Source organism: Podarcis cretensis, assembly GCF_951804945.1.
Source record: "Podarcis cretensis genome assembly, chromosome: 12".
In the NCBI taxonomy this organism is placed as follows: Eukaryota; Metazoa; Chordata; class Lepidosauria; order Squamata; family Lacertidae; genus Podarcis; species Podarcis cretensis.
In genome coordinates, this window is record NC_137181.1 from 13079234 (window position 1) to 13092208 (window position 12975).

The 12975-nt window shown below is 43.8% G+C and overlaps 1 long non-coding RNA gene across 1 annotated transcript; it reads left to right on the forward strand.

The window, feature by feature from the left end:
- The first annotated feature begins 1000 nt into the window (after positions 1-1000).
- On the forward strand, positions 1001-5769 carry LOC307199316. The gene is made up of 3 exons (XR_013831861.1): positions 1001-1109; positions 4002-4169; positions 4863-5769. It is a non-coding gene; the product is annotated as an uncharacterized lncRNA (long non-coding RNA).
- Positions 5770-12975: the final 7206 nt, after the last annotated feature.

Genomic DNA, 12975 nt, shown 5'->3' on the forward strand with positions numbered 1-12975 from the left:
GGATTCTGCTCAGCAAATGTGAACGAGCTGTTATTGTGCAAAAACATTATAGTGCCTTGGGGCATGCCTCTTTTCTTCTGCTTTTGGGAAGGAAAAAAGGAACACAGGGACAAAACTGAGGGCGGGAGTCGCTTGAAAAGGAAGATATGATGTATCACACAAGGACCCCTCACCATACTGTAAAAGGTAAAGGTAAAGGTACCCCTGCCCGTTCGGGCCAGTCTTGCCAGATTCTAGGGTTGTGCACTCATCTCACCCTATAGGCCGGGAGCCAGCGCTGTCCACAGACACTTCCGGGTCACGTGGCCAGCATGACAAGTTGCATCTGGCGAGCCAGCGCAGCACACGGAACGCCGTTTACCTTCCCACTGGTAAGCGGTCCCTATTTATCTACTTGCAGTTAGGGGTGCTTTCGAACTGCTAGGTTGGCAGGCTCTGGGACCGAACGACGGGAGCGCACCCCGCCGCGGGGATTCGAACCGCCGACCATGCGATTGGCAAGTCCTAGGCGCTGAGGTTTTACCCACAGCGCCACCCACGTCACCATACTGTACTTCAAAGCTAATATTGTTCAGTGATTATCTCAGTTCTCTTCCTCACAGCCATTGCTTTGAGGCCAGTATATAGCATGTGTGACTTACAGAAATGGGACAAAGATCTCAAGCATTTGTCCTAAATGGAGGGGAAGGATGTTACGAAATGAGGGAAGTACAGTGAGAGAGACATAAACCCCACTTGTTAGCAAAGTTCCTTCAATAACACAGATGGAATACAGAGAGAAGAGAAATGCATAATACTTTACTGGCTAAATGGAAGAATAAAAGTATGGTACATCATATGAGGAGAAATAAACAGAGGAGTGTTTGTCCTTAGTAATTCAGGCCTAGTTGATACATGTATGTCAGTCCATACAACTAACATTCAGATGAAAACTCCCTCAACACTAACTAGCCAATCAGAACTCAGTTTACCTCAGCAAGGATCATGCCATTCTGACCGGTTGCTAGGCAGCACATCCACCCCCCACCCCTCTTGGTTGGTTGACTGTTAACAGAATTAATTCTTAGGTTACTAACTGAATGATCTCAGCTCTTGTACTTCCAATACAAGTAAGATGTATTTCCTAAGAATCACACATTCTGTAGGAAATGTTGGGTAATTTGAGGTACTTAGCATTTCAGTGCTTGTTTAGAAATCATTGTAATGATCTCTGGAGGCAAGTATCTGCAGTCAAATCCAGCAATAGAACAGTTTATGTCTTTAAGATCAGGAACATTGCAAGAGTATTGACAAACAAGGTGACCGCAGGTTCCTGACAAATGACATTTGAGCGGCACGGTCAACTTTCCTAGGAAGGATGCCAGACCAAATATCCTTCTCTTTAAACCAAAAATAAATTTGCATTATCTCCATAACACTTAGTCCCAAATTATAGCAGGCTGAATTCGATATCTGTTTCTAGCGTTATGCATAGAATTTGTTTTGAAATATTATTCCTATAAAAATATATTTCCTCATAATATATTTACCTCTCTGCTTCTGCCTATTTCTTTTCTTTTTTAAGAAATCTGGCACAGAAGGATAGTAGCCTAAATTTAATCAGAAAACAAGAATCAGCACAGTTTTGTGATCTCCTGATGATCCGGCAGTAGACAGAACTATAGATTGTAATTTACAATATAATATGAGCTCTCTAAGCAGCCAATTCAATTTTATAAGTGCCTTCCTGGTTTAGGTTAAGGTAAAAGCCTCTGGAATAGACATCCTTTCCACAACCCTATAAATAGTGAGCTGCTAAAAAGTGTCACTCAGCTCTCTCAACACACAGGAATGATTGCGATGCTAGGCACATACGCAAGAAAAATATATAAATATATATATAAAACAGACAGCTTCATCCATCTCATCAGATACTGGCCTATATATTATTTATTGCCAAAAGAAAAGGAAAGATTTGAAGGCCTAATGAGACAGAGAAGTGAAAATTCTGTACATTGGAGAAACATACCCTTCCAACATTTCTCCAGTGAAAATAGGGACGTCCTAATCCGTAATACTAATACTAATATTTATACCCCACCCCTTTGACTGGGTTTCCCAGTGGCTTCCAACATATATAAACACAGAATAAAATACGTAACATTAAAAAACTTCCCTCTACAGGGCTGTCTTCAGATGTCTTCTAAAGGTTATAATTTAGTTATCTCCTTGTCTTGGGGGTCTCATAACTCCATACATTTCTTCAATGAAAATAGGGATGTCCTAAGGAAAAACAGGACATTCCAGGATCAAATTAAAAACCAGGATGGCTTTTGTAAATCTGGGACTGTCCCTAGAAAAATGGGACACTTGGAGGGTCTGCATTGGACAAAGGCCATTCCCATAAAATTAGATATTTGTAAAAGGAAGCTCCAAGGTTTTGGGGTGCCTCAGGAGGCAGAGAGATCTGTGGTCTTCCTCAGTCAAAGGGCATGGGGCATACATAAAACCTGATGGAGCAGCTTTATACATCTTGCATATACTCAACACAGCCCTTCCTCTTCAGGCAGAGGAGATGCTCTATAAGGCCAGTGTAAGACTCTTGAGAGTCCCATGGACTGCAAGAAGTTCAAACCTATCCATTCTGAAGGAAATCAGCCCTGAGTGCTCACTGGAAGGACAGATCCTGAAGCTGGGGCTCCAGTACTTTTGCCACTTCATGAGAAGAGAAGACTCCCTGGAAAAGACCCTGATGTTGGGAAAGATGGAGGGCACAAGGAGAAGGGGACGACAGAGGACGAGACGGTTGAGCAGCGTTCTCAAAGCTACTAGCATGAGTCTGACCAAACTGCAGGAGGCAGTGGAAGACAGGAGTGCCTGGCGTGTTCTGGTCCATGGGGTCATGAAGAGTTGGACACAACTAACGACTAAACAACAACAACAAATACATTGCACCTCCTGAGGCAGCCCCCACTGCTCAGCTGCCCTATTTGCTCCCCCCTCCACTTACTTGTCAATTGCTAATGTGGTGTCAACACTGGCCATGCTGACACCCTTTCCCATCTGTCTTGCTCTGAGGAAGGCCTAGGTGTCCTTCAAAGCAAGGCATTATGGGCAAAGTAGCCCAGGAAATTGCTTGTGTCATGGCAACCAGAAATTGTTGAAAAAATAGTTGAAAGCTGCCTGAAGCAGTTCCCTCATTTTGGTTCATGGCAGAGCCAGCTGTGGCTCAGGATTCATTGCATCAAGCAAGGGATTGGACAAGATGCCTACAAGAGCCCCTCCAACAAGGCAGAAACCAAGACTGAAGCAGAATCTGCTGGATGTGTCTGGTCTCTGGCACCAACCATGGAAACATCAACATAACTGTGTATTCTTAAAACAGCTGAAAAAGTTAGAATTCTGGGCAGTGGATTTATATTTACTGAAAGTCTCATTCTTATCTTGCAAATTCACCTGAAGTCTAAGAACACAAATCCCACCCAGGAATTTCTAAATATCGTCTGTATTGATTCTATTAGTCATGCTTTTTCCCCCAAACAAGGCCCTCCAAATGACACAGCTATTCTTAAAGATGGTAAACATTGGCTTTCTTGTCCTATCATCCCAGGTCGTGTATAAATCTCTTGCTTTTGATATACACACATTGATTTTTGTTCCTATTATTGTTTCATGACTCAAAGCATTTTAATGATGATTTACGGGGCTATATATTACCAGACTATAAACTTCTCTTTGCAATTAAAAACAGTTAAAAAAGAAACCTTCAACTTGAAAGCAGAGCCTCTGTTTGTTCACTGTGGTTAAAGCACAAAACACTGGAATGCTGTATTTCCCAGGACAGACAGTGTTGTGTGGGTTTCAGCCGTGGAAAACTTCCCTGTATTTGGTTACTCAGCTCTGGTGGACTTTCTCTGTGAAGATTTAAGCATGAGAGCATTTCTGAAACCCTCCTTCCTGCTGCGTTTTATTACTGTCCTTGAGCAATAGTGAATTTCATCTCGCTTTACATTTCACTCTAGGAAGAGCTTCTGATCCTTCCTTTTATCAACACCAACTTTGAGATGGAAAAGATTTCCAGCTCTTCCACATCCAGAAGCTGACCAGACTGACCGCCGAGTCTTCAAAATTAGTGACAAGACAGCTTCCTCCATTGCACCCAAGGATAACAGTCTAGCTTAAAGGTAAAGGTAAGAGTTTTGGACTTGGACTTGATATCCCGCCTTTCACTTCACTCTGCCTAATGTTAGGGCTGGCCCTATCTTTAGAAAAGCAGTTGTGATGTTCTGTGTTAGGTACATAGTCTACCAATCAGGACAGTGAGGCCCAGTAACTGGTGAGGTATACTTACCATTTCCTTAAAGCTGGCTCCCATCTCACCAGCTTTTCAAGAACCCCAAGCTCTTTGTGCAGGTGCCCCGAATTGTGAGCCACCATATAAGAGCAACCTCCCCAAGCCCAGTGCAATCACATGTTGTTGGATTGCAACACCCACAATCCCAGAATATTGGCCACACCAGCTGGAACTGATAGGAACTGAGGTTGATAAAACCTAGAGGACATCAGGTGGAGGAAGGTTGGGTTAGAGCAGCCTTTCTCAACCTGTGGGTCCCCAGATGTTGTTGAACTACAACTCCCATCACCCCTAGCTAGCAAGGCCAGAGCTCAGGGATGATGGGAGTTGTAGTTCAACAACATCTGGGGACCCACAGGTTGTGAAAGGCAGGGCTAGAGCAGGGGATGGGTTCCAGGTACTGGGCTGGCCATCTGCTCACCCAGGCTAGTTATTGGTCCATTTCAACAAGAAGGGCAAAAAGGCTGCCTCTTCAACCTGGAACTTTGCTTGTGTAATGATTATATTTCCTGATTATTACTTGTTTCAGCTCTTGGCTTGTTCTGTGACTCATCACCCTCAGCAGGTGCCCCCAGCGATGCCCAGTTAGTAATGTCTGAAGAACAGAAGGATAAGCAATTGGACAGGAAGTCCCCATGACACTCCATCTCTAGCTTTCATCTTCTGACAACTGAGAAAGTCTCTTTCATCTCCCTTCACCCAGAGCTGTAAAACTTTTATATAAGTTGATTTCATGCAATATTAAGAGGACGTTTGTTTGCTTGGATGGAGCAGGGGTGTGAGACTTGTAACAAATGGCTTTCCACTGTGCTCACATCTGAAAAAACCAGCGGAACTTAATAGTGGAGTTTGTTCCAGTTCGGCTCATGAGGAAGATTTTTTTTATTTTTTTTTAAAAAAAGGATTTGGGGACCAAGCTGTGGGAAATATTTTGCATTTGTGGTGTTTCCTGTACTGCTTTGTCTGCTGTCTTGCGATTTACAAAATATTAATTTCATGGAATCCTATGAGTTTGAAGGGACCCCAGTCCCCTGCCGATTGAGTAAACAACATATTTTAAATGCACTGAATACATGAAGAATATTCGGCTTCATTTTTTTATATGCATTTCATTTGTTCCCCTCTCCTTGTCATCAAGATCTCTGAATTTCTGCTTCTGATAAGTGTTGCTCAGACATGCACCAATTGTTTTACAGGTGACATACCAGCAAATAGGATTCTTGGCTTGCATTTAATTTCAACAGAGCTATAATGTACAAAATGAAATTTGTCAGGTGCCTGGTATTTTTTTCCCCTACCCCAGGAGTAAATGTAATGGGTCCATTTGATTTTCTGACAGCCTTCATTGCTGCTTTGTTAGTCTCCTTTGCAATTTGTTCACTTAATGCAATGGCACTGACACCTAAACGCTAAATAATAAATGGTAATACAGTAAACTGGCATGTTCTAAATAAAGAAAATGGTTTTCCTCTTTATTTTTTTTGCTTAGAGGGACATGGACCGCTACAAGGAAGCTCTAGGCTTGCTGTGGGGTCATACTGTTTCACTTACAGCAACAAACTATTTGGTCCATCTTCATAGAATCATAGAATCATAGAGTTGGAAGAGACCACAAGGGCCATCGAGTCCAACCCCCTGCCAAGCAGGAAACACCATCAGAGCACTCCTGACATATGGTTGTCAAGCCTCTGCTTAAAGACCTCCAAAGAAGGAGACTCCACCACACTCCTTGGCAGCAAATTCCACTGTCAAACAGCTCTTACTGTCAAGAAGTTCTTCCTAATGTTTAGGTGGAATCTTCTTTCTTGTAGTTTGGATCCATTGCTCCGTGTCCGCTTCTCTGGAGCAGCAGAAAACAACCTTTCTCCCTCCTCTATGTGATATCCTTTTATATATTTGAACATGGCTATCATATCACCCCTTAACCTCTTCTTCTCTAGGCTAAACATGCCCAGCTCCCTTAGCTGTTCCTCAGTCTCATAAACGGAGAGATCATGAAACAGAAACTAAGGACCACATCTAGACTGTCAGTATCTTGCAGGAGGGACTCAAGGGCTGCTGGGAAATATAGGTTTGTGTAATTAATTAATTAATTAATCAATCAATCAATTTGGCACCCCTCCACTGATATTTCCAGTACCTCTGACCTGGATTAAAGTGCTCTGTTGCACAAGCCCAACAAATCTACTTCTAAAAAAGAACTGCCTTCTTGCGGTTAGGAAAGTGACAGGGAAATGCATTGAAAAGTGAGAAATTAACAAATGATTAACAGGAAAATGTATCAACGCCACACAAGCGAAGCAGATTGCCAAGCACTCTGGAAGACAAATGATTGTCGCTGAGCACTTCTAAGCAATGACTTTTTTAAAAAATAGCTCCTTAAAAAAATAAGAGGCTACTGGGCTGGTTCAAAAGGCTTTACAGGGCAGTTCCAGTCCACAGACAAGTGTTTCTCCACCACTAGTGTATCTTAACCATGCCATGAACTGCAGGGGAGAGCAACTCCAATTAGTCATCAGGCAAAACCCCAACCAAAACTAGACGCTTGCTGATAAATTGCGAGCAGAGCAAGCAGAAGCCGGCGTCGAAGTGGTGGTTGCTGGAGAAGCAGATCCGGCAAGGAGGCGAGAGGTAAGCCCCCGACCGCACTGCGGTTTAAAACACCCGTGGCCACGCCCCCACCAGCATTGATTGGCCGGGCAGACGGGCAGGATATGACATGGCTGGGGCTGGAGTGAGGGAGGCGTCAATTCCCTGACCCCGAGGATCACTGCGTGGATGATAATAATAATAATAATAATAATAATAATAATAATAATAATAATTTATTTATATCCTGCCCTCCCCAGCCGAAGTCGGGCTCAGAGTGGCTAGCAACAGTAAAAATAACACAGTTTACATAAAATCACAACCAATTAATTGAAATACATTCTAAAAGCAATTCATTCTAAAATCAGTTCAGCGTCAAATTAACGGCAACCATTGGGCTAGAGTTCTATGAGGATTACAAAAGGAGAGAGGGGGTCAGACTGTGCCTTGCCTTGGCCAAAGGCCTGGTGGAACAGCTCTGGATGCCCGGCCGCAACGCTGCCCACCACAAAAGGTGAGCGGAATTGTTACACTCTGGTTCCCCTTGTGGGCTTTCTATGGGCATCTGATTAGCCACTGTGAGAACAGGATGGTGGACTCAATGGGCCTTTGGCCTGATCCAGCAAGGCTGTTCTTGCATTCATGCCCCAAGGGAAATTCAATTAGGTACATCTCCATGCGGCTCAACAGCATCATGTCTCAAGTTAGGGTGATTCCTGATACCCCACTTGATGTGATGTGTGTGTGTTTCATTGCACACTAAAGATTCACTCTAGATCTTTTATTTTTCCATTGCTGATGTGTTTATACATTCAGGGCCAGACTAGCAGGATGAGTGAGCGAATGTATCTCTGTCTCACTTTTTAAATTGTTTTCAAATAGCAACTTTGGGGTCCTCCCAATCTGGATTAGAACTATGACACGTGAGAGGGGAAGGAATCTTTAACCTCTTCCTCCTGGAGCAATTTGTAGCATAGGGGTGAAATTTTCATCAGAAAAATAGAGTAGGGGAAAAGGATAACCCCCTCCCCTCTGCCACTGTCCTGATCTGGATCAATACCCTCCTTCCCCTCCCCTGCTCTGCTGAAGCTGCTATTTGAAAAAAGGGGGTTTGGCCCTTAATGAGGAATTAGAATAAACTCACTGCCTGCCCTGAATGGGTTAAACTACCTTTAATTGCAGGTGATGAATATTAAACATACACAGAAGATAAGAAGAGCTGTTAAAAATAAAGAGAGTCATCTCTTTTTCTGCAAATCAAGTCGGTAATAATGTTGGAAAAATCTGAAAATGAGTGCAAGCGCTGCCGACTGTTACTCAGAGCAAAGAATTATTGATCCTTGGCTGTCTCTATTGATTTTATGTCACTTCTGTGATTTAATCATGTTTTTCCTTGTTATCTCTTTGCAGCCTTTTCTTCTATTGTCTGGCAGAAGAACTCAGCCAAGGCCTTTTCAGTCTGTGATGACAGCGATCAAAATAACTTTGACTTCCATTTGCATTGTTTTCAAGAAATGATTAAACAATCCCAAGGCATCAAGACCCCTTTGTGCCTCTGTGTCATGCCATGCAGAATGGAGAATTGAAAACACTTTCAGAAGGAGAGGGGGCTGTCACTTTTCTTAGAAAGATTTAGATAGGCTGGTAAATCCTCCTCTGGTTTGGACGGCATATTGCTACGAAGAGATTCAGCAGTCTGCTTATATTCGGAAGCGCTTTCAGCTGAAACACCGGGGCCTCATTTAGCAGGGTGCTGAGTGCATGGAGAGTGTGCAGATTTGCAATGCTTTCTCTGCCTGATGGAGGCAGAGAATGGTCTGGTTTGCAACTATAAAGGTTCTCTATGCTGATGGTTGTTAGTTTCCATAAAATAAATATCAGCTGCAAGGGGTGTGTGTGTGTGTGTGTGTGTGTGTGTGTGTGAGAGAGAGAGAGAGAGAGAGAGAGAGAGAGAGAGAGAGAAAGAGAGATCTGAATCGGGTCCACCATGGGTAGCCTGATGCAAAGCAAAACATGGTTCAGCGCACTTTTCCGAGCTGTGTAGGAGAGAGAATTTCAGCAGGCATGGCTTGCCCATCTACTGAAATTGCCTCTTCTATGCAACTACAGACCCTCCAAGTGTCCCTATTTCTCAGGGATGTCCCTGATTTAGAGAAGCCATCCCAGTTTCTGACCTGATCCCAGAATGTCCCACTTTTCCTTAGGATGTCCCTACTTTCATTGGAGAAATGTTGGAAGGTATGGAGTTATCCGACCCCTGAGCCATCTGAAGGCAATCCTGTATAGGGAAGTTTTAAAAAAAATGTTTAATGCTTTATTATGTTTTTATATATGTTAGAAGCTGCCCAGAGTGCTGGGGCAACGCAATAAGATGTGTGAGGTATAAATAGTAAATTTATCATTATGGAATGGGACGTCCCTATTTTCATCAGAGAAGTGTTGGAGGGTATGCAACTATTGAGGTCCTCTAATGGTTCTGGCAACCCTTGGCCCACAGCATGTGTGGGGGGACAAGAACAACAACAACAGATCCCCCTTCCCCTGGACAATGGTACCAGTCCAGATTCGCCCTTCCTTCCTTCCTTCCTTCCTTCCTTCCTTCCTTCCTTCCTTCCTTCCTTCCTTCCAAAACCAGCCCAGGACAGTATTTATTCTGGCTCTTAGTTTCCTTTAAAATGGAAGTTGTTTTCATATCTGAGACTTAGGGCCCCTTCAGGCAGCCTTTGTAATGTTCATTCACGATGGTATCGGGGCAGTTATATGTGATCTCACTTTCAAAACTCGGTGGGCACACTGCTGCAACCCCAGTCGGTGTATGTCCTGTAACCTGCTGCTGAAATCCTGTGACCTTTTATACCAAAAGTGTTCTCTGTGTGTTTGTGCATCCTGCTTTTGTTGCACCATAGTGCATGAGTACCCCTCCAGATGGCAATAATGCAATAATATTGAGGAAGCATTACAGAACAAATAAAGCAGAATGCTGTGTGGATGGTTCAGTATAATGCACTATTACTGTGTCAATCATACGGGTGGCACCGTGGGTTAAACCACAGAGCCTAGGACTTGCTGATCAGAAGGTCGGCAGTTCGAATCCCCGCGACGGGGTGAGCTCCCGTTGTTCGGTCCCTGCTCCTGCCAACCTAGCAGTTCGAAAGCACGTCAAAGTGCAAGTAGATAAATAGGTACCACTCCGGCGGGAAGGTAAACAGCGTTTCTGTGCGCTGCTCTGGTTCTCCAGAAGTGGCTTAGTCCTGCTGGCCACATGACCCAGAAGCTGTACGCCGGCTCCCTTGGCCAATAAAGCAAGATGAGCACTGCAACCCCAGAATCGGTCACGACTGGACCTAATGGTCAGGGATCCCTTTACCTTTACCTTTACTGTATCAATCACACCTGCAAAAAACACACACACACAAACAAACAAACAAACAAACAAACAAAACCAGTATGAAGGAGTCCTTAAACAGGTACTGAGTTTCAGGCATCCACTGTAACATAGCATATTTTTAATTACTGCAACTGAGCTCTGGACTTTTCTTGATTTGGGGAAGCTGGTGAGAAGTCCAGCTGTCCATTTCATAACCAAGGGATGACACAGGGGAGACAGAAATGTTCTGTATATTTATGACATGATGAAATATCATCCTGTATCTAAAATATTAGACTGATGTGCAGGTGCCAGTTTAAAAACCGACAACTAACAAAACTTGGCAATGCACGTTTCACTATACACCAGATAAGCCCAGTGAAGAAACTGGGATCACATTTCCAAGGCTGTCAAAAGCACTGTGGATCTGAACACTTCCGGGACTGGCACCCAGACATATTTCAACCTTTGTGGATTTGCTGACGGTAAGTGGCAGGAAGAAGGTCAGCCGAGTGTGGAAGGGGCAGAGTTGGTGGCATCAGAGTAGGTGGAAAGAGGGGGAAGAAACCCTAAAGAACCATCAGTGTTGCTGCGCATTGCCATATGACAAATCTAGAGTAGGAGGACAAACAAATCTGTCACGCAAGTGAGCGCAGTCTTGAGCAGAAGGAGGCTGCTTTTCAGTGCTATGTCTATACAGTAGTAAACAAATACTGTTTGCCAGGAGCCTCAAATCTGTGGCATATTCATGCACAGTGACAGCTTTAAAAACACCCCCTTCCTAGGCAAGCTACTACTCAGGACTACTCAGGCTCTGTGTGGGCCGCCATTAAATAAACTGAACTTTGTGCCTCCTTATTTCTGTGTTACCTCAAAGCTGTGGAAGATGCTTCTGGGTGGCTATACTCGCTACCCCACTCCCCACTTTCTGTAAGAAGTGGGGGGTGGGATTTCTATAGGCCATAGCAACCTCCCTGTCCTGCTCCTCAAGTCTGCCTCGATGCTGCACCGTTACCAAGGTGGGCACACCTGGGTGAAACCAACTCCTGCTCACCCACCCAGGTCTCAGTGATGCATACCAGATGGGCCTCCTCTTCCACAAAGATCATGGAAGAAGGAGATCTTATTCAGAGCCAACCTGGCATTCAACAGCAGAAGCTGCGGCCCAGAGGGCTGGCTGATAGGACAACCACAGTTCCCCAGCTTATAGGAGGGGTTGGCGCAGTCATTACCTGCCTCCCTTACCTCCCCCTACCCTGATCCACTGTGTTTGGGGCACCCCTTGTTCTCCCCAGCTCCTCTCTTCCTAGGTACATCTTCCCTCTCTCAATTAAAAAACAAAAAGAGGGGTAGGACACCTGTTATGTACTGAGTTGAATAGGATTCAGAATGCAGCAGTCTGATTGGTCCTAGAACAATAGGATTCAGAATGCAGCAGTCTGATTGGTCCAAAGGAGCCACCCAATCCAGCTCCAGGTGGAAGTGAATCTGCAACCTGATTGGCCTACAGGAGAATCCCAAAATTAGCCAATCACGTGGGGCCCATTGTGTAAATAATGTATATAAAGCAGACATTCTGGGGGAATTTCCATTCCTCCTCACCACTATGAGCTGAATAAAGAGCATGAGATCCACTCTCGACTCCGAGTATATTTCAACACCACATGTAAAAACAGTTAAAACAAACGCACCAGCAAAGTTGCTAGGTGTGCCAAGATTATTTGTAGAGCAGTCAAGTCAGGAGCAAGCTTTCCTCCTTTCCTATCTCTCCTTCTCACAGTCCTCCTACGCATTATGTTCTTTGTTGTAAAAGACTGTAATAATATTTGTATTCTGTTTAATTGTAGCCAGACAGGCATATTTCAAATCTTCCACTTTTAGGCATGCCTAAACCCTGTTGTTTCCAATGGAACACCAGTGTGTATAAGTTTGCACAGGAAGTTGCCTTAACCCAGGTCAGATATTTTTGTCCATCTACCCCAGTGTTGCCTACTTTGACTGGCAGCAACTCTTCAGAATTTCAACAGAGGTCTTTCACCTCACCTCCTTCCTGATCCTTTTAACTAGGAATAGGTGACCTCCAACTTTTCTCCTGGTGGTGCATTCTTTTTTTTTTAAAAAAAGATGATGCTTCTGCTTCTGATAATTGTGAAACATAGGAGTGAAGATGCTATTCCAGATGTTTCCTTGTAAGCAGAGAATCCCTCACATCATGAATAATATCCCGTAATAGAGAACAAAGCTGTCAGACCCAAGGACCAATACCAAAGCAGTTTGAATTTTTGTGTGTGTGTATTTTTAGAAGAATGTATAGGGAATTATGGGGAAATTATGGGAGTGTTAGCTTTACAATTTTGGAGATTTTTAACTTCTTTCTCCAAAGTTTGCTTATATAGATAGATAGCAAAGTTAGCTTCCTGCACATTATCACCAATTTTGGATCACACCTATAAAGATATCACAAGTGAGAATTTCTGAGGTATTTGCTGAATGGAAATCCCTGCGAACAGACTTGAGATATTTTTACTGTTGACTGTCCCATTTTCAAGATACAGACATAGTGGGACACAAGGACTTTCCTGGAATGTTACTAGTTAAGTAGAGGCATTCTAGAAGCCGTGCCCAGGCCACAGAAACGGCCCCCTTCAACATCGCTCTTTACTCAAAGCAACCCCCTCTATCATGC